The 21,751-nt window shown below is 42.7% G+C and overlaps 1 protein-coding gene and 1 pseudogene across 1 annotated transcript in view; one reads left to right on the top strand and one right to left on the bottom strand.

Moving 5' to 3' along the window:
* The window catches only part of LOC119509982, a 60,138-nt gene that overhangs the window by 5,624 nt on the left and 32,763 nt on the right, over nt 1–21,751 (top strand). The gene's annotated exons all lie outside the window — the stretch shown is intronic.
* Nucleotides 309–1,271, bottom strand: LOC119510252 (annotated as a pseudogene).

Below are 21,751 nucleotides of genomic sequence, written 5' to 3'. Positions count from 1 at the left end.
AAAATGATCTGTCCAGTTGCTATGGTTTTAAAACATAAAACATTTTCCCATTCTCTTTTAAGAAAAATTGCAGCACAAATTAGCACAGTAGAGAGTAGTGAAACAGAGTAACATTTAAAACAATTTTAAAACACAAAGATATCTCTTTAAATTAGTATTTATAATATCAGTTGATAACAAAAGCCAACTTGAATGAAATACAGACATTGACATCATATCATGCTTGCATGTGCCATAAGGACAACAATAGTAAGTTTTAAATTTTACTAGAGATAAGTGTAATCATATAAACAGGAAAAACCCTCCCTTGTTTATTTTTACCCCTAACTTTTTCTTCTATATTCAGTTCTAAAATTTTTTACTTTTCAAAAGTATAAGACAGCTGTCAATACAAATCTCTCACTCGTTTAACATATACTTTTCATTCTCTAATACATATTTTGGTGCTGACGATGCAGTTTTAAATCGAATCATTTAATGCCAGAATCCAGGTTGCTTCAATGTAACTGCAGAAGACTTAAAGCTAGGACTGTACCAGATCGTATGATAGCAAACGTGCTGTATTGCCCCGTGCTAGTCTGATACATGCTGCTTGGGACTGCCAGGGTAGCGATGTTTGGGGGCATTCCTTTTTACTCGGATTTTTCTTCTTCAATCTTGGGAACCCCAGGCACATCAGAGGAAAGTTCATTCAGTATTTTTCTATAAGAGGGTCTTCGTGAAAGGATGTCTCTACGTTTATGAGCATCAGTTACACCTTCAGATTCTGCAGACTCATCTGTCTTTAACAATTGTTGCTACCTGAACAGTTTGTATTTGTGGTGACTGAATAACCGATGGCTGTGGTGTCTGAATTACTCCCTGGACATGTACAGTTTGGCCCGAAGGTAACTGCACTAGAGTTACAGCTGGGGAGCCTCCTCCAGTGCCTGATCCAGCTACAGAAACCTGAGCTAAAGTAGGAATTTAATTTTGACCAGTCTGAGTCTGCATTTGAGCAGATTTGCTCTCTGTCACAGAATCTGTTACACTTCCATCCTGCTGGGATTCAATAGTTTCATGGTCATTTGTCTTAGATTTGTCTTAATATATTTTTTCCTGCCACATTTGCTCATTATTAAGACACTTGTAACCAAAGCATTGCTCTTTTCCCGTTTTCTTCTTTATTTATCCTGAATTCAACTTGGCTTTTGTTAAAATATTAGTTTCAAACAAAATTTAAAAGAGTTCATTTGAAACCTCCTTTTTGTAGCCCGCCGCGGTGGGTTCACGGAGCGGACGTGGTCACTGGTGACGGAGGGGAGGAGGTGGGGACGCCGGGCCCGGCCCGCCGCTCTGGCACCGCGCTGCAGCCCAGCAACCCGCGGCGGCCCCGCACAGCCCAGCCTCATCGCCCAGCTGGGACCGCGCTCTGAAACTTTTAATAATCCCTGTGATTATATAGGGTCCACCAGGATAATTCAAGATTATCTACCAATCGTAATGTCAGTTGAAAAGCAACTTTAATTACATCTGAAATCTTCATTTCCCTTTGCTGTGTAACCTAGTACATCAGATCCAGGGATTAGGACATGGACCTCCTTGAAGGGCATTATTATATCCACAACACAGGGGTCCTTGAGCAGTGTTATTTAGTTTGCATATATTTGTATATTTTCAAGAGATTGTTCTGTTATTAATTCCTTTGTTGTCAGAGGACATGTTTTGCATGAGCTTGAATTGTTCTAATTTTATTGAGGCTTATTTTATGGAAAGGAATATGGATTCTTGGTCAATGTTCCATGAGTAATTGAAAATGTGTATTCTGCTGTTGTTAGGTGGAGTGTTCTATTATTGTGAATTAGGTCAAGTTGGTTGAGAGTTTTTTTCAAGTCTTCTAATGTCCTTACTGCTTTTCCAATTGTTTTATCAGTTACTGAAAAAGGACTACAATTGTGGATATATCTGTTTCTCCTCATAATTCTATCAATTGTTGCTTCATATACTTCGAAGCTCTGTTATTTTGTGCATAATTGTTTAAGGTTATTATTTCTGCTTAATGAAATTTATCATCGTTATGAAATGACATGCTTTATCCTTGATAAAACTTTGCTCTGAAATCTAGTTCATCTGATAATAACTCCTTCAGCTTTCCTTTGATTAGTGTTAGGTATATTTTTTTATATCCTTTTGTTTTTAACCTATTTGTGTCTTTATAGTTAATGTGCATTTCTTATAGGCAACACAATGTCATGTCCTGCTTTTTTTTTTAAATCCAATGTGATAATCCACCTTTTAATTGGCAGATTACATTTAATGTGATTTTCAATATGGTTACAATTAAGTCTATCATTTTACTTGTTTTGTATTTTTCCTCTCTGTTCTTTGTTGTTTCCTCTTTATTTCTGCCTTCTTTTGAATTGAGTATTTAGGATTCCATTTTATCTCATGTGTTGGCTTATTATATCTTTGTTTTATTATTTTCATGGTTATTTTAGGGTTTGTAGTATACACCTATAACTTATCTGCTGCAAAGTCAGGGACACTCTGCAGCTCTGAATTTCTCTCTCTGTGAAGCCCTCCAGAACGCTGCCTGTGAACTCTCACTGCCTGCATCTCTCTGGACTCTGCTCAATCTTCTTGACAGAAGGAATCTTTTAGGCTTCATGTGGGATTCCCTTCTCTGCTCTGTGGCCTGGAAACTCTCTCAAGGCAGCAATCTATAAAAATGTTAGGACTCATCTCACTTGGTTCCTAATTCTCAGGGATCACTGTCTTTCATTGCTTAGTGTCCAGTGTCTTGTAAACCTTTGTTTTATATATTCTTTTTTTTTTGTCTTTTTTGGTTGTTCCAGAGGTGAAAATAAATCTAATTCATATTACTTTATTTTGACCGGAAATCCATCTGATGGATCTTTATTTCAGATATTGTATTTTTCATTCTAGGATTTCTATTTGGTCCATTTCCTATAATTTTTTCATGTGGAAATTTCCTGTGTGTTCACTTATTATGAGCATTTTTTTTTATGCTTTGAGCACAGTTATAATAGCCACTTTAAAACACTTATGTACTAACTCCAAAATCTTGGTCATCTCAGATTTGTTCTCCATCAGTTGTCATTTCTCTTGAATGTGGTTCCTGTTTTTCTGTTTCTTCTAACAGTTCTAACTGCATCCTCTCTGGTGGTGCATGATCTCTTGATTAAGATGGTGTCTGCCATGTTTTCCACAGTATTTATGTTTTTCACCCTTTATAATTAAGTATTTTGTAGGGATATACTTTGAGACTCTAGTCAATTTCATTCCTCATTATACTTCCATCCATTAGTTTTAGTATCTGCTGATGTTTCATGCCTGAAGCAATCATTACTGTTATGATAAACCAAATGGTAATTTCTTAGGTCCATTAGTCCTCCTATATGTATTAATTGATACCATTTTATAAAGAAAATCATTCTCTTCTCCCCATTTATTTGTTTGTATTAGTGCAGACTCATAGATCCCTATTTTACTCTAAATGCTATAATTTACTATCATTATTTATTTCAGTTCTTACACTGTCCCAGATGTGGCCAGGGTGGTCCTTTTAAGTGCATTTAAGTGGAGTCTTTTGACATGGTCCCATCATTTTTTGAGACATTCCTTATTTTCTGACACAAAGATTTTCCAAGCTCATCTTGTATTTTATCTGCCCCAGGCCTGGAATTAGCTAATTTTCCAAGGATTCTGTTTCCTCTTAGGGAAGAATGGTAGTTAGAAACAAAAATACTAGCTTTGTTTATTACTTCTTTTTTTGCTGCTCCCATGCCCTCTCTGTGGACATAGCTAGGGAGTGTGTGCATATGTGCATGGGGATGCATGTGTGTGTGTGTATGTTTGTATACACCTACATATTCACTTTTTCTGTATCTTTTGTATTTATCTGTATTGAAACCCATAAACTCATATTGATATCACTAATTACATTCTAACACCCTATGTCTTTAAACTAAACTCATGTTAAGCAGAAGTTGCCTTTGTTATATGCAACAAAGTTCCTGCCTAAGAAATATTTTTTAGTATAAACCCTATTGCTTTCATAAATCATTTTATCATACATTACTAATGTAATCATAATAATGTCATTCTTTGAGATTCAGCTATTATTTTTCCTAGATTCATTTTCTCTTGCAGTTTTTATTTTCCCTAACTTAATGTTTTTGATACAATTTAATTGGGTTCTAAATAAAAGTTTAATCGTAAGTGTCCTCAGAAATTTAAATTTTACAGTACATTTTCTAAGTATTTATTTTTCCTTCCCATGGCCAGGTTTTGGATGTTTATTAGAGTCATTCATTCAATACAGTCCATTTTTTTTCAAGTGTGTCTATGTGGTAGTTGTCCCACTGGCTTTGAAAAGTCAAATACCAACATGATTAATAATTCCTTGTAAATTCCTGGTTTTATTTCCTTGAACGTGTAGATTATTTTCACTTAATCTTTGTTGTTCAGAAATTTTACATTCTATGTAAAGGATATATTCATGTGTGATCTTTTTAATTAATCCTAACTGGCACAGTGTGTTTCCATTCAATGTGAATTTTTTTCTTTATTTATGAGATGTTTTCTCTCTTTCTCCATTGTACATTTGCTACCTCCTGTAGTGAAGATAAAAGATCAGACATGTATCTTAGTAGCCTTCCTTGGAGCTACTTGGACAGTGAATAAGAATCCATTAATCACATGCCTTCCCTGTGAATTAGAATCTAGTGACATCAAACAAGGACAGTGGTAAAATAGGTATCTTTGTAAGTCTGGGTTTCTTGAGCAGTGGTGAAAGCATTGCTAGTGGAATCATTCAGGCTTAATGCTGGGAGTGCAAGTGGCAGCATTTAGGGCTCGGGAGTAGCGGCAGTGGTGGGCCTCACTGGATTAGTCCTATGGAATAATTTTGGGTATTGTGCCTGGTTCCGTAGGCTCCTAATCTGGTCAATTCTGTGATTTAACAAATGTCCTTTTACATTTATTATTTTTATTATTTCCTTATTATGATTCTCTCTTATTATACTTATTTTTCTCAATGTTATTTTAATGCAGTCACACTAATTTTAGGTCACCCAGAGTCAGTTTAGTTGTTTGAAATCGTTTTGTCCATCCTTCCAGCCCTCCTATTATTTGCATATGAGGTCTGAATCCTGTTGCCAAAATCTTTTCACAGTAAATTGTTAACACAAGACCATTTAAAACATAAGTAGGCAGAAAGAAAAAAAAAAAAAAGAAATGATTTACTAAGCAAATATTACATAAAATAAAGATGGTCTAGCTATGTTACCACTTTAAAACAAAAACATTACTACATAAGAGGGATCATTTCATAATGATAAAAGGATCAGTTCACCAGCAATATAATTCCAAAGTTTTATTAACCTAATACCATGGCCTCAAAATATTTGAAGCAAAAATTGACCAAATTACAATGAGAATTAGACATTTCCACAGATACAATGGTAGATCTTTAATATGCTTTTCTCAGTTACTTATCAACAAACTCACCTATGGGACAGATATGGAACACTGCAACCAACAACTACAGAACATCCATCCCTTTTCAGGAACACATGAAGAATGAATGGACAGAGGGTCTGTAGCATGACTGATAGACAATATGCAGGGCACACTTAAGGTTATCTGTCAGAATTAAAGAGACTCCAGTCATTAGCTACAATGAGGGGCACAGAGGTGGCTGAAGAAGAAAGAGTGGACATGAGTAAGGGTGAAGGACAATAAAAATGTTAACATCAATGGATTGTAGGTCAGTAAAGGATTGTTGAAGTTGGAGACAAGAAGGAGTGAAGCTGAAAAGATAGGAGGCAGTGGTCAGAGAGTGGAGTGGGAAGACTTTGGTAGCAATAGTGAAGCCCAAGAAAGATACCAAACCCACCTCCAGGTCCAATGGTATGAGGGTTGTGGGAGACAAAACAGCCATCACTCTAGAAGACTGCTAGGAGGAGAGTTAGACTTCAGATAGAGAAAGAGGCATTCCAGAGAACAGGTTAATGCAGAAGATTAACCAGTGGGTTAGTGGAAACCCAGTAGGACCAATGGATAAGAATTGAGAAGGGTAAGCAATGGGGTCATAGAAGGGGACATATAGAATTCTATGTAGATTAGATTCTGGGGGCTGAGTGATGATCTAGGAGTCCAGGGCTTATTAAAATGGATGCAAAATAAGCTAATGGGAACAATAAATTATTATGGGTATTCTCAAGACAGGGTGAATGTTGGGGAAGAGTGAGGGGTCAAAATTCTTGTCAGGTGCAATTCAAGTTAAGTTTATAAGACTAGGCTATGTGCTGTGAAGGACACAGTGTTAGGTGGAAAGCAAATTGGTGTTTAGGCAGAGTGACATATTATCAACATATGAAATCTGGAGTAAAACCATTCTGATTTGAATCATTTCACCTCTTTAAAAATCTGTGCTTTGCCCCCTGCCTTCCACTAGTTCGGTGAGTTGCTTGGGAGGGGGCTCTGGAGAAACTGAGGCTCAGAGGATGGGAGTCTGCAACTGACTAATGTCCTGTCACTGCGGGGTCAATGTTGGACTTGCCTTCCCCAAAGCTGAGCAGTATGACGTGGCCTGCCAGGCCCCAGCCACTTGCAGGGCCTGGGTTGCCCATCTGCACAGGGAGGAGGGAGGGTTGCATGGCCCTGCGAGCCTTGTTCACTCCCATGCAAGCAGTGATGGGATGGGTCTTTGGGATCTCAGAGTTCAGCGAGGTGCAGAAGCCCAGACACCATCCCTTCCCTTCCCTGGGCCTCAGTTTCATTGTGTTGTTACTCTTTAAACCACCTGCTTTCCAAAAGATAGTTTATATATTCCAACTTCTTCATATATTGAATGGATAATTGTGTGACAAGTAGAGCAGAATTTTAAAAAAAGCCACACAACAATCCCACCACCTAACTTCATTTTTCTTTGTTCTGGCCTGATTTGGGCCCTATGTATTTCTTATATCTTTCATAGACAAGAAGAAAAAGAATGAATTGACGAGACTGCTTAAAATAAACTGAATGCAGTCAGATTGCCAAGTGTAAAGCCATAATAGAGAATTGAGGTTAGAGCATGGGGTTGGGGTCAGTGAGACCTGCATTTGAATCACCACTTGGCTGTGGAACCTTGGGCACGTCACTTCAGTGCTTTGAGCCATAGTTTCCTGTTGAAGAATGGCAATAATGCCTCAGAGGGTTGATGTGAAACTTAAGTCAAATAATGGACGTAAGGCACCTGGCACAATGACTGGCAAGTCGTACGTCATCAAAAATGTTAGTTATTATCCTCCTAATAGGAACAACCAAATACACTAGCCAAGGGGCCCATATACTTACAATAATTGAGTACTACAAGTTCAAAATTTGACAGTTAAGACAAAAGGGGAGCCATAAGTTACCTAATTCTGACTAACTAATAATTAAGGAAACCAAGTTTTTCTGTAAAGAGAGAATTTTTTTCCTACTGCCTATATTAAAAGGAATTTATGTTGTGGAATGTTATATATAAGTAATATCATGGTGTGATGAGCATAAGTTTTTCAGAAAGTATGAAAAGTCATTTCTTGACTCAACTATCAATAAAACCTAAGAGCATGCCATTGAAACATTTTAAAAAGTCTGTGCTTGAGTACAGACCATCATCACCACAATTACCACTAGCAAGGCCCTTAGTAAATGTCTGTGCTCTTCCCAGCTGCAGGCAGGCCAGGTCCTATTAGCAGAAGCAGGGATTTTGTAGTCAGGGAATGAACATTTAAATTATCATAACTCCCACCTATCAGCGTACCTTTGGGCGTGAGCCCACTGTAATAGGACGTTTTGAAGCTGTACTTCATCATCATCAACTGAGAAGACACCCAATCTTTGACAATCCTACTTCTAGTGATGCTAAGGTTGACCAGTGGATTTAAGTGGTGACAGCTTGATAGTTTTATTGTAAAGTCCCCCATCAACTTTCTTCCAATGACTTTATCATCCTTGATAATTATTGCTTGAAACAATTGTTTCATGAGGATCACAAAATGTTTTCTCAATTTCATCATTTCTTCCACATTTTAAAGTTGGAACTCTATTAAAAAACTCCGTCAATTTTAAGAATTCCCTTTCCTCTACGAAAGGGAACTCTTGTGTGAGATTTGTAGGGTGGAAGTGAACCGCATAGATTTTGTAGCCACACTCACATTTGCTTAACCGCAGGCTCACTTCAGATGCATGAGGCAACTGCTGCACCTTTCCCTTAAATTACCTTTGGGATAGATCGGATTCTCCAACTCTTGTTCAGATCCTGAGCAGTTGGAATTCCAGGCTTCATTCATTCCATGAAAATGACAGCCCCATTGAGGCAGATGTGCACACTGGGGTTTAGGGCACCCAGGGCTTTCTGGGTGGCCTAGGGGCTCCTGGGTCCATGGTGACTCATCAGGGGAAAGCTGGTCATCTTAGATTCGGTTCCCAGAAGCAGCTTCTGAAATAGAGAATTGCCTCAAGTAGATGATTGGGACATTCTCCCTGGAAAGAAGCAAGGGAAGCAAGACTGGACAGAAGGAGGTGATGAAATATGGCTCCACTGAGGACTCAGCTGTTCCCAAAGGGAGCTCTGGGGCTGGGAGACCCTTCAAGGCCATCCTCATCTAGTCCTGACTGGGTTTTGGCCTCAGGGAGTCATCACACCTGAACCACCCTGTGAGCGTTTTCTGTAGCCAACCACGATTCACAGTAAATCCTAGAGCTCTGAGCTGCCCAGGGCTCCCACGGCTGCAAAGGGTGTGTCAGCCCTGAGGAGGGATTCCGTGTGGATGCCACAGTGCCCACCACATTGGTTGTTCTTTCCAGAATCCCAGGTGGCTTGAGGACCTGGAGATTTATGGTCTCACCTGAACCTGGGCCGTTCTGGGAAATAATCCAGGATAGCTGGGGCTTGGAAAGGTCCTCTTGCCACATATAGAAATGCAGGGACCATAATGATGGATGGATGTGTCCTTCTGTCCATCCTCCATTCAGGTCCTCTGCCCTAGTCCCTCTCCATTCCAGAAAATACCAGGGCTGCCTGGTCCTGCCAGCCTGAACCCCCCCCCCCCCGATACACCCTCTGAAGAACCTGCCTGGAGGGCTGCAGCCAAGGTGGTCTGGGGGTCTCAGACCAGGGGGATGGGGTCAGACCTGCATATTGTTTGTCATCAGTCCTCCTGGGGCTTGAGGGAGAGTGAGATCCAGACAGAGGAGCAGATTTTTGTCCCCTGGTCAGGGTGGTCATGGTGGCTGTGTTCCTGAGTTGGAGCCAGAGAATCGGTCAGGGATCCCTGAGGGCTGTTTGCTGGCCTGGTTTCTGCTGGTACCTGTGCACATACTTATCTTCCAGGCTGTCTCCCTGATCATCTACACTGACACTGCATATGGTTGGGTCAGATCATAAGAGGTCACAGAGACTGGAGAGGAGACAAGGAGAGGTGGGCTTTGTGGGAGGGGTTCATCCCAGGAGAGTCCCCTCCTGCCTTGCCTGGATTGAGCTCTAGGGGGTTTGGGCACCCACAGCTCCAGCATGCATCAGCCCCAGCCCCTCTGGCACATATACTGGGCTGGTGGATGGAGCTCTGAACAGAGGACAAAACCGGCCCCCTCCTATGGCAGGTGCAGGGTCCTTTGGAGCTCAAAGCCAATTAAGCAAAGCACTGAGTAGTTGGGTGTGATCCTAGGGATAAGCACCTGTGCAATGAGCCAGGAGGGTGAGGAGGAGAGGGGTCCAGGCCATGGTGGAGGTGCCCCCAGATCTGCTCCCTGAGGTCCCGAGGATGGGCTAGTTTCCCCCAGGCCTCTCTTATCCCCTGGCTGAGGGGAGCTTCCTGTTATGCAAAACAACTCAAGCTCATGGGTTGCAGCTGAGGGACTCTTGTTGCCTCCTGGGAGGAACTCAGCCGCCGAGGACAGACAGGGGAGGGGCAGGCCCTGCAGATCCACAGTCAGCTCCAGGATTCTCCTTCCTCTGATAGTCCCCTAAGTCTGGGCCTCATCTCTACCCCAATCCCTGTCCTTTCATCCCTCCTGGACAGGTCTGGCCATTGAAGAGCTCAGCAGGGATGTCTGTCTGTGTTTTCCAGGGAACTTGAAGTCCCTGTCCTCGGGGTGATCCTGGGCCCTGTCCTGGGGTGGCCAGAAAGTCACAGGGTGATGCTAATTGATCCAGGGGTCCAGACTCTAGCTCGGCCCAGTCTGGGCTCAGTTGACAGGTGGTTAATTTTGGTCCAGGACCCAGGGGTTTGCTGTCTAAAATCGGTTCATGGCTGAGTCAGATGTGGGATCTGGTCTCAGTTCCTTTTTTTTGGAGGCTGTATGTAGGAGCCAGATTAAAATTCCTCCTCTGTAAGGGCACATGAAGTTTTCAAAGATCCATGCAGGTGCTGTACATGTCTGTCCTTGGCTGTGAGTCCTGGGGCAGGTCACAGGGGCTTTGCCTCAGTGTCCCCTCTGTGGGGTCAGGGCAGGTACAAGGCAGAGGCTTGTTTGCGCTGTAAGAAATACTCTTGGCAAGAGGATGAGAGCTATGTGAACAGCATGATTGTAATTTTATTGCCTTTGATTCATGGGGAAAATATATTAAGTAAAAATAAAAAAATTAACCCAAACACATGTTTAAACCTACAAACGGGTATGGAGCAATTCTAGTGAGCCAGGCACTGGCAAACAGGAAATTACATTTGCCCTTGCTTCCCTGAGAGAAAGAGAAAAGACAAGGTTCTGTGCCCCATGGGAGGTGCTTTCAGGAAAAGTGAGAAGCAGAGTTGCGGGGGAGAGGGAACGCGATGCCTGGGCCTGTAGCCAGAGAAAGAGGTGACATTTCCAAGAGCCAGAGAGGAGTCCCACAGAGCAGTTTCGACGTCAGTGTCAAGGACAATTCTGTGGAGACAGAAGGATGCCTTCTCCTTCAGGTCTGATGTCAGCGTCACTAACCTCCCTGCCCACTGGAATCCCCCTGATGCTCGCAGCCGCTCAGCTCCAGTGACTTTGACAGGTGAATCTCTGCTGCCCCCTGGTGGCCACTCAGGACTGGCTGCTGGAGGCACAGGGGATGTCCTTGTCCAGGAGATTCAGAACCTCCTGCTAGGGTAGGATATTTCCTGGCCCATGGACGGCCGTCCCAGGGGTGGAACTGCTGTACTCTGTGTGTCCCCACCTGCCTCAAGACCTAGAATGAGGGGCTTAGATTATCCAAGAAAATATGCACAGTCTTATTTGGATGAGCAGGCAGAGCTGACCTGGGCACCGGCACATTTCCCTGGTGATGGGTGGTCCTGCAGGTGGTACCTGGGTGTTGCATGTAGGGACACGGGAGCTTGGATTTGCGCTTACTGCTCCTGGCTGTGTACCAGGGACCCTTGTGGGTGGCATTTACTGCTGCAAAAAAGTCAGACAGGTGAATATCCCCCCTACTCATGTTTATTCAGACCCACATCCTAGAGCCTATGGACTCATCAGTGAACAAGACAGGGTCTCTGTTCTCTGGTGGTTTCCCCTCTTGTAGGCAGGGGAAGTGTGGTTCCCATGTTTGGCTTGCAGACCCAGGAGACCTCACAAACCACCTTCTAACTTTACCTCATCCACTGTGGTCATTTAATAGCCAAACACTCGCTTCTCCCAGGCCCATGCAGGAGGATTGACAGTGTGGCCCAGCGCTGGCCAGAGTTGCCTGGAAAACCTCACGGGGAAACTTTGGTGCTCTTTTGGAATGAATTAGACTGGATTAGTGCATCACCTTTCTTCCTGAATAATGTTGTGATAGCTGGAGCTTCAGGGGCCACTCAGAGATCTTAAATCAAATAAAATGGAAGCTGTTCTAGTTTGCTAATGCTGCCAGAATGCAAAACACTAGAGATGGATTGGCTTTTATAAAAGGGGATTTATTTAGTTACACAGTTACAGTCTTAAGGCCGTAAAGTGTCCAAGGTAACACATCAACAATCGGGTACCTTCACTGGAGGATGGCCAGTGGTGTCTGGAAAACCTCTGTTAGCTGGGATGGCACGTGGCTAGCATCTGCTCCAAGTTCTGGTTTCAAAATGGCTTTCTCCCAGGACATTCCTCTCTAGGCTGCAGTTCCTCAAAAATGTCACTTTTAGTTGCACTTGGGGTATTTGTCTTCTCTCAGCTTCTCCAGAGCAAGAGTGCTTTCAACGGCCATCTTCAAAACTTTCTCTCATCTGCAGCTCCTGTGCTTTCTTCAAAGTGTCCCTCTTGGCTGTAGCTCCTCTTCAAAACATCACTTACAGCTGCACTGAGTTCCCTCTGCCTGTCAGCTCATTTATATGGCTCCACTGATCAAGGCCCACCCTAAATGGGTGGGGCCACACCTCCATGGAAATATCCAATCAGAGTCATCACCCACAGCTGGGTGGGGTGCATTCCAAAGAAACACTCAAAGAAATCTAATCAACACTGATAACGCCTGCCCACACAAGATAACATCAAAGATAATGGTGTTTGGGGGACACAATATATTCAAACTGGCACACCCACCTTTTGGTGAACCCTCCAACCAAAGTCTCCACGTTGGACTATACATTCAGCCAGTCACAATCTCAGATGTCTACTAGCATGTATATGATGCCTGCCCTCTGGCAAAACCTGCAACCAAGGACTCAGCTTTGGACTTTATGCTGTCATGGATATCCAAGGACCCCAAGGCAGAGTTCTAGATGTCCAACCACCAGTGAACCTTCCATCAAAGGTCCTCACATTAAAAGTGAAAGTCAGCCAGAGGCCTCCACTGAATCCTACTCAGAGTGGCATGGACCAACATCCGTGGGCAAATCTTCCATCCGTGGGCAAATCTTCCATCCGTGATCTTCCCTAGACTCCATGCTCAGCCAAGACCAAACATCCACAGTCAGAGTATACCAGACCCCTGCCCATTGTCAAACCCTCTGTCTGACATCTCCACATTGGACTCATACAGTAAATGAACGGCAGCCTCAGATGGCCACTCTGAATGCATGGAACACCAGCCCACCAGTGCACCCTCCACCCGAGTCCTCATTGGAACCTATACTCAACCAAGGGCAACCTCAGATCCCTACTCAGTTTTCCATGGACCAGCATCCACCAGAAAACCGTCTATCCAAGATCTCCACAGCAGATTCCATACTCAGCCAAGGGCATCCAGAGACTCACAGTCAGAGGACACTGGATGCCTGCCAATCATCAAACCCTCCACACAGAATCTCCTCATTGGACTGTACATTCATCCAAGGGCAACTGCGGAACAGTACTCAGAGTGCCATGTACTTCTGCCAGTCAGAGAGTCCTCCAGTCAACACAGCGGACTCCCAAGTCACTCAGTCACAATCACTGAGTCCAACACTGAGTGCTGTGGACCCCTGCCCACTGGGAACCCCACCCAAGATCTCTACTTTGGACTCCACAGTGAGCCAATGGCAACTGCAGACACACACACACAGAGTTTAGTGAACTCCCGCCCACTGACAAGCCCTCTACCTGAGCTTTCTGCATTGAATTTCATGCTCAGCCAAGGGAAATGGCAGACCCACACTCAGAGGTCTCTGAACCTTCACCTGCCAGCAATCCCTCCATCAAATGGCTCCACAGAACCATCCACGTTCATCCAGTCTGAACTGCAGAATTCCAGTCAGAGTACACAGGGCACCTGCCCAGTGGCAGTCTCTCCATACCAAGAATCCATGTTGGACTTCATGCTCAGCCAAGTACAACTGTTCACTGCCACTCACAGTACACAGGAAGCCCACTCACCTGCAAGCCCTCCACACAAATTCTTTTCATTGGACTGTATATTCTACCAAGGGCAACCACAGACCCCCAGTCAGAGTTCTGTGGATTCCCACTAACAGGTGAAGCCTCCATCCAAGGTATCTGCTGTGGATTCCACACTCAGAAAATCACAACCTCAAACTCTCACTCTGAGTGCAACTGGCCTCTGGCTACTGGCACACCCTCCATCTAAGATCTCCCCATTAGACTCTACACTCAACCAAGGGCTACCCTTCATCCCCACTCAGAATGCCAAGGACCCCCGCCCGCTAGCAAACCTTCCATCCAAGTTTCCAGCAGCAGATTCTAGGGTCAGTCAAGGGCATCCCAGGACCTCTAGGTAGTGTACACCAGATGCCTACCCACCAGTGAACCCTCTACCTACAATCTTCACAGTGGACTCTACATTCATCCAAGGACAACTGCAGACTATCACTCAGAATGCTGTGGATTCCAGGCCATGGGGGAACCCTCCATTCAAGGTATCCATAGTGGATTCCACACTCAGACAATCACAAGCACCGACACCATCTCAGAGTACACTAGGGCCCTGCCCATTGGCACACCCTCACTCCAGGACTCCATATGGCACTCTACCTTCAGCCAAGGGCCACCACAGACCCCTGGTTCCCTGGACAATCTCCCTCCTCCAGTGAACCTTTCACCAAGGTCTCCACCGTTGACTCCACATTCAGCCATGTGCAGTTCCAGACCCTTACTCAGAGTACCCTGGACCCCCAGCCTCCTGCAGATCCTCCATCCCAGTCCTCCACCTTCTCTGCCCAACCCTACAACGATCAGCCAAGGACCCACACTCACAGGCTTCTAGACCCCCATCAGCCTCTGGGCCAGTTTTCCAGCCCCGGAGTTGTCCCAGATACCCAAGTCCTGGCTTGCCTCTAGCCATCAGGCCCCGTCTGGTCCAGTTAGCTGCAGTGGATACAGCTGCCACCTAGCAGAGGAGAAATGCCCCTATCATTCCACGGGGATCCCACAACTACACTGCTTGCTGAGCACCTATGCACAGGGGGTGCTGAGAGGAGGGCAGCACTGGGAGGTTTCTACTGCTTCCTGGCACCCTTGACCCTGGCCATATCCCTCATCCCCAGGTGGCATGCCAAGAGGCAGCAAAGGAAGAACTCATTACTTTTAAAACAAATGGAGGATCCAGAAACAGAGCCAAAAGGACAGAGCTGAAAACAGTGCATTAAAGAAGGAAGCAGACCACAGAGCAATCTGTCTTTGGGCATACTTCATACAACACTCATGAAAACGTGGAACTGCTGAGATCAGCGAAATCTGTAAGTTTTTGCGGCCAGGGGACCCGCGCCCCTCCCTGCCAGGCTCAGTCCCGGGGGAGGAGGGGCTGTCAGCTCCAGGAAGGAGAAGGGAGAATTGCAGTGGCTGCTCTTACCGGAAACTCATTCTACTGATTCAAACTCCAACCATAGATAGACTGAGGCCAGACACCAGAGACTCTGAGAGCAGCCAGCCCAGCAGAGAGGAGACAGCCATAGAAAAAAAACAACACGAAAAACTCCAAAATAAAAGCAGAGGATTTTTGGAGTTCTGGTGAACACAGAAAGGGGAAGGGCGGAGATCAGGCCTTGAGGCGCATATGCAAATCCCGAAGCAAGGCTGATCTCTCTGCCCTGGGGACCTTTCCTTAATGGCCCTGGTTGTTTTGTCTCTTAGCATTTCAATAACCCATTAGATCTCTGAGGAGGGCCGTTTTTTTTTTGTTTTTTTTTTTTTAAATCCTTTTTGCTTTTTCTAAAACAATTACTCTAAGAAGCTCAATACAGAAAGCTTCAAAGAATTGAAATTTGGGCACGTCAAGTCAAGAGCAGAACTAAGAGAGCTCTGAGACAAAAGGCAATAATCCAGTGGCTGAGAAAATTCACTAAACAACACAACTTCCCAAGAAAAGGGGGGTGTCCGCTCACAGCCACCATCCTGGTGGACAGGAAACACTCCTGCCCATCGCCAGCCCCATAGCCCAGAGCTGCCCCAGACAACCCAGTGTGACGGAAGTGCTTCAAATAACAGGCACACACCACAAAACTGGGCGTGGACATTAGCCTTCCCTGCAACCTCAGCTGAATGTCCCAGAGCTGGGAAGGGGGAGCAGTGTGAATTAACAGAGCCCCATTCAGCCATCATTTGAGCAGACTGGGAGCCTCCCAACACAGCCCAGCAGCCCAGAACTGCCCTGGGGGGACGGCACTCACCTGCGACATAGCACAGTCATCCCTCAACAGAGGACCCGGGGTGCACAGCCTGGAAGAGGGGCCCACTTGCAAGTCTCAGGAGCCATACGCCAATACCAAAGACTTGTGGGTCAGTGGCAGAGACAAACTGTGGCAGGACTGAACTGAAGGATTAGACTATTGCAGTAGCTTTAAAACTCTAGGATCATCAGGGAGATTTGATTGTTAGGGCCACCCCCCCTCCCCGACTGCCCAGAAACACGCCCCACATACAGGGCAGGCAACACCAACTACACACGCAAGCTTGGGACACCAATTGGGCCCCACAAGACTCACTCCCCCACTCACCAAAAAGGCTAAGCAGGGGAGATCTGGCTTGTGGAGAACAGGTGGCTCGTGGACGCCACCTGCTGGTTAGTTAGAGAAAGTGTACTCCACGAAGCTGTAGATCTGATAAATTAGAGATAAGGACTTCAACTGGTCTACAAACCCTAAAAGAACCCTATCAAGGTCAGCAAATGCCACGAGGCCAAAAACAACAGAAAATTATAAAGCATATGAAAAAACCAGACGATATGGATAACCCAAGCACAAGCACCCAAATCAAAAGACCAGAAGAGACACACCTAGAGCAGCTACTCAAAGAACTAAAGATGAACAATGAGACCCTAGTACGGGATATGAAGGAAATCAAGAAGACCCTAGAAGAGCATAAAGAAGACATTGCAAGACTAAATAAAAAAATGGATGATCTTATGGAAATTAAAGAAACTGTTGACCAAATTAAAAAGATTCTGGACACTCATAGTACAAGACTAGAGGAAGTTGAACAACGAATCAGTGACCTGGAAGATGACAGAATGGAAAATGAAAACATAAAAGAAAGAATGGGGAAAAAAATTGAAAAACTCGAAATGGACCTCAGGGATATGATAGATAATATGAAACGTCCGAATATAAGACTCATTGGTGTCCCAGAAGGGGAAGAAAAGGGTAAAGGTCTAGGAAGAGTATTCAAAGAAATTGTTGGGGAAAACTTCCCAAATCTTCTAAACAACATAAATACACAAATCATAAAGGCTCAGCGAACTCCAAATAGAATAAATCCAAAAAAACCCACTCCGAGACATATACTGATCACACTGTCAAACATAGAAGAGAAGGAGCAAGTTCTGAAAGCAGCAAGAGAAAAGCAATTCACCACATACAAAGGAAACAGCATAAGACTAAGTAGTGACTACTCAGCAGCCACCATGGAGGCGAGCAGGCAGTGGCACGATATATTTAAAATTCTGAGTGAGAGGAATTTCCAGCCAAGAATACTTTATCCAGCAAAGCTCTCCTTCAAATTTGAGGGAGAGCTTAAATTTTTCACAGACAAACAAATGCTGAGAGAATTTGCTAACAAGAGACCTGCCCTACTGGAGATACTAAAGGGAGCCCTACAGACAGAGAAACAAAGACAGGACAGAGAGACTTGGAGAAAGGTTCAGTACTAAAGAGACTCGGTATGGGTACAATAAAGGATATTAATAGAGAGAGGGAAAAATATGGCAAACATAATCCAAAGGATAAGATGGCCAATTCAAGAAATGCCTTCACGGTTTTAACGTTGAATGTAAATGGATTAAACTCCCCAATTAAAAGATATAGATTCGCAGAATGGATCAAAAAAAATGAACCATCAATATGTTGCATACAAGAGACTCATCTTAGACACAGGGACACAAAGAAACTGAAAGTGAAAGGATGGAAAAAAATATTTCATGCAAGCTACAGCCAAAAGAAAGCAGGTGTAGCAATATTAATCTCAGATAAAATAGACTTCAAATGCAGGGATGTTTTGAGAGACAAAGAAGGCCACTACATACTAATAAAAGGGGCAATTCAGCAAGAAGAAATAACAATCGTAAATGTCTATGCACCCAATCAAGGTGCCACAAAATACATGAGAGAAACATTGGCAAAACTAAAGGAAGCAATTGATGTTTCCACAATAATTGTGGGAGACTTCAACACATCACTCTCTCCTATAGATAGATCAACCAGACAGAAGACCAATAAGGAAATTGAAAACCTAAACAATCTGATAAATGAATTAGATTTAACAGACATCTACAGGACATTACATCCCAAATCAACAGGATACACATACTTTTCTAGTGCTCACGGAACTTTCTCCAGAATAGATCATATGCTGGGACATAAAACAAGCCTCAATAAATTTAAAAAGATTGAAATTATTCAAAGCACATTCTCTGACCACAATGGAATACAATTAGAAGTCAATAACCATCAGAGACTTAGAAAATTCACAAATACCTGGAGGTTAAACAACACACTCCTAAACAATCAGTGGGTTAAAGAAGAAATAGCAAGAGAAATTGCTAAATATATAGAGACGAATGAAAATGAGAACACAACATACCAAAACCTATGGGATGCAGCAAAAGCAGTGCTAAGGGGGAAATTTATAGCACTAAACGCATATATTAAAAAGGAAGAAAGAGCCAAAATCAAAGAACTAATGGATCAACTGAAGAAGCTAGAAAATGAACAGCAAACCAATCCTAAACCAAGTACAAGAAAAGAAATAACAAGGATTAAAGCAGAAATAAATGACATAGAGAACAAAAAAACAATAGAAAGGATAAATATCACCAAAAGTTGGTTCTTTGAGAAGATCAACAAGATTGACAAGCCCCTAGCTAGACTGACAAAATCAAAAAGAGAGAAGACCCATATAAACAAAATAATGAATGAAAAAGGTGACATAACTGCAGATCCTGAAGAAATTAAAAAAATTATAAGAGGATATTATGAACAACTGTATGGCAACAAACTGGATAATGTAGAAGAAATGGACAATTTCCTGGAAACATATGAACAACCTAGACTGACCAGAGAAGAAATAGAAGACCTCAACCAACCCATCACAAGCAAAGAGATCCAATCAGTCATCAAAAATCTTCCCACAAATAAATGCCCAGGGCCAGATGGCTTCACAGGGGAATTCTACCAAACTTTCCAGAAAGAACTGACACCAATCTTACTCAAACTCTTTCAAAACATTGAAAAAAATGGAACACTACCTAACTCATTTTATGAAGCTAACATCAATCTAATACCAAAACCAGGCAAAGATGCTACAAAAAAGGAAAACTACCGGCCAATCTCCCTAATGAATATAGATGCAAAAATCCTCAACAAAATACTTGCAAATCGAATCCAAAGACACATTAAAAAAATCATACACCATGACCAAGTGGGGTTCATTCCAGGCATGCAAGGATGGTTCAACATAAGAAAAACAATCAATGTATTACAACACATTAAAAACTCGAAAGGGAAAAATCAATTGATCATCTGAATAGATGCTGAAAAAGCATTTGACAAAATCCAACATCCGTTTTTGATAAAAACACTTCAAAAGGTAGGAATTGAAGGAAACTTCCTCAACATGATAAAGAGCATATATGAAAAACCCACAGCCAGCATAGTACTCAATGGTGAGAGACTGAAAGCCTTCCCTCTAAGATCAGGAACAAGACAAGGATGCCCGCTGTCACCACTGTTATTCAACATTGTGCTGGAAGTGCTAGCCAGGGCAATCCGGCAAGACAAAGAAATAAAAGGCATCCAAATTGGAAAAGAAGAAGTAAAACTGTCATTGTTTGCAGATGATATGATCTTATATCTAGAAAACCCTGAGAAATCAACGATACACCTACTAGAGCTAATAAACAAATTTAGCAAAGTAGCGGGATACAAGATTAATGCACATAAGTCAGTAATGTTTCTATATGCTAGAAATGAACAAACTGAAGAGACACTCAAGAAAAAGATACCATTTTCAATAGCAACTAAAAAAATCAAGTACCTAGGAATCAACTTAACCAAAGATGTAAAAGACCTATACAAAGAAAACTACATAACTCTACTAAAAGAAATAGTAGGGGACCTTAAAAGATGGAAAAATATTCCATGTTCATGGATAGGAAGGCTAAATGTCATTAAGATGTCAATTCTACCCAAACTCATCTACAGATTCAATGCAATCCCAATCAAAATTCCAACAACCTACTTTGCAGACTTGGAAAAGCTAGTTATCAAATTTATTTGGAAAGGGAAGATGCCTCGAATTGCTAAAGACACTTTAAAAAAGAAAAACGAAGTGGGAGGACTTACACTCCCTGACTTTGAAGCTTATTATAAAGCCACAGTTGCCAAAACAGCATGGTACTGGCACAAAGATAGACATATAGATCAATGGAATCGAATTGAGAATTCAGAGATAGACCCTCAGATCTATGGCCGACTGATCTTTGATAAGGCCCCCAAAGTCACCGAACTGAGCCATAATGGTCTTTTCAACAAATGGGGCTGGGAGAGTTGGATATCCATATCCAAAAGAATGAAAGAGGACCCCTACCTCACCCCCTACACAAAAATTAACTCAAAATGGACCAAAGATCTCAATATAAAAGAAAGTACCATTAAACTCCTAGAAGATAATGTAGGAAAACATCTTCAAGACCTTGTATTAGGAGGCCACTTCCTAGACTTTACACCCAAAGCACAAGCAACAAAAGAGAAAATAGATAAATGGGAACTCCTCAAGCTTAGAAGTTTCTGCACCTCAAAGGAATTTCTCAAAAAGGTAAAGAGGCAGCCAACTCAATGGGAAAAAATTTTTGGAAACCATGTATCTGACAAAAGACTGATATCTTGCATATACAAAGAAATCCTACAACTCAATGACAATAGTACAGACAGCCCAATTATAAAATGGGCAAAAGATATGAAAAGACAGTTCTCTGAAGAGGAAATACAAATGGCCAAGAAACACATGAAAAAATGTTCAGCTTCACTAGCTATTAGAGAGATGCAAATTAAGACCACAATGAGATACCATCTAACACCGGTTAGAATGGCTGCCATTAAACAAACAGGAAACTACAAATGCTGGAGGGGATGTGGAGAAATTGGAACTCTTATTCATTGTTGGTGGGACTGTATAATGGTTCAGCCACTTTGGAAGTCAGTCTGGCAGTTCCTTAGAAAACTAGAGATAGAGCTACCATTCGATCCAGCGATTGCACTTCTCGGGATATACCCGGAAGATCGGAAAGCAGTGACACGAACAGATATCTGCACACCAATGTTCATAGCAGCATTATTCACAATTGCCAAGAGATGGAAACAACCCAAATGTCCATCAACAGATGAGTGGATAAATAAAATGTGGTATATACACACGATGGAATACTACGCGGCAGTAAGAAGGAACGATCTGGTGAAACATATGACAACATGGATGAACCTTGAAGACATAATGCTGAGCGAAATAAGCCAGGCACAAAAAGAGAAATATTATATGCTACCACTAATGTGAACTTTGAAAAATGTAAAACAAATGGTTTATAATGTAGAATGTAGGGGAACTAGCAGTAGAGAGCAATTAAGGAAGGGGGAACAATAATCCAAGAAGAACAGATAAGCTATTTAACGTTCTGGGGATGCCCAGAAATGACTATGGTCTGTTAATTTCTGATGGATGTAGTAGGAACAAGTTCACTGAAATGTTGCTATAGTATGTAACTTTCTTGGGGTAAAGTAGGAACATGTTGGAAGTTAAGCAGTTATCTTAGGTTAGTTGTCTTTTTCTTACTCCCTTGCTATGGTCTCTTTGAAATGTTCTTTTATTGTATGTTTGTTTTCTTTTTAACTTTTTTTTTCATACAGTTGATTTGAAA

This window comes from Choloepus didactylus, chromosome 15, assembly GCF_015220235.1.
Source record: "Choloepus didactylus isolate mChoDid1 chromosome 15, mChoDid1.pri, whole genome shotgun sequence".
Lineage (NCBI taxonomy): Eukaryota > Metazoa > Chordata > Mammalia > Pilosa > Megalonychidae > Choloepus > Choloepus didactylus.
This window is presented reverse-complemented; position numbering and strand designations above follow the sequence as displayed.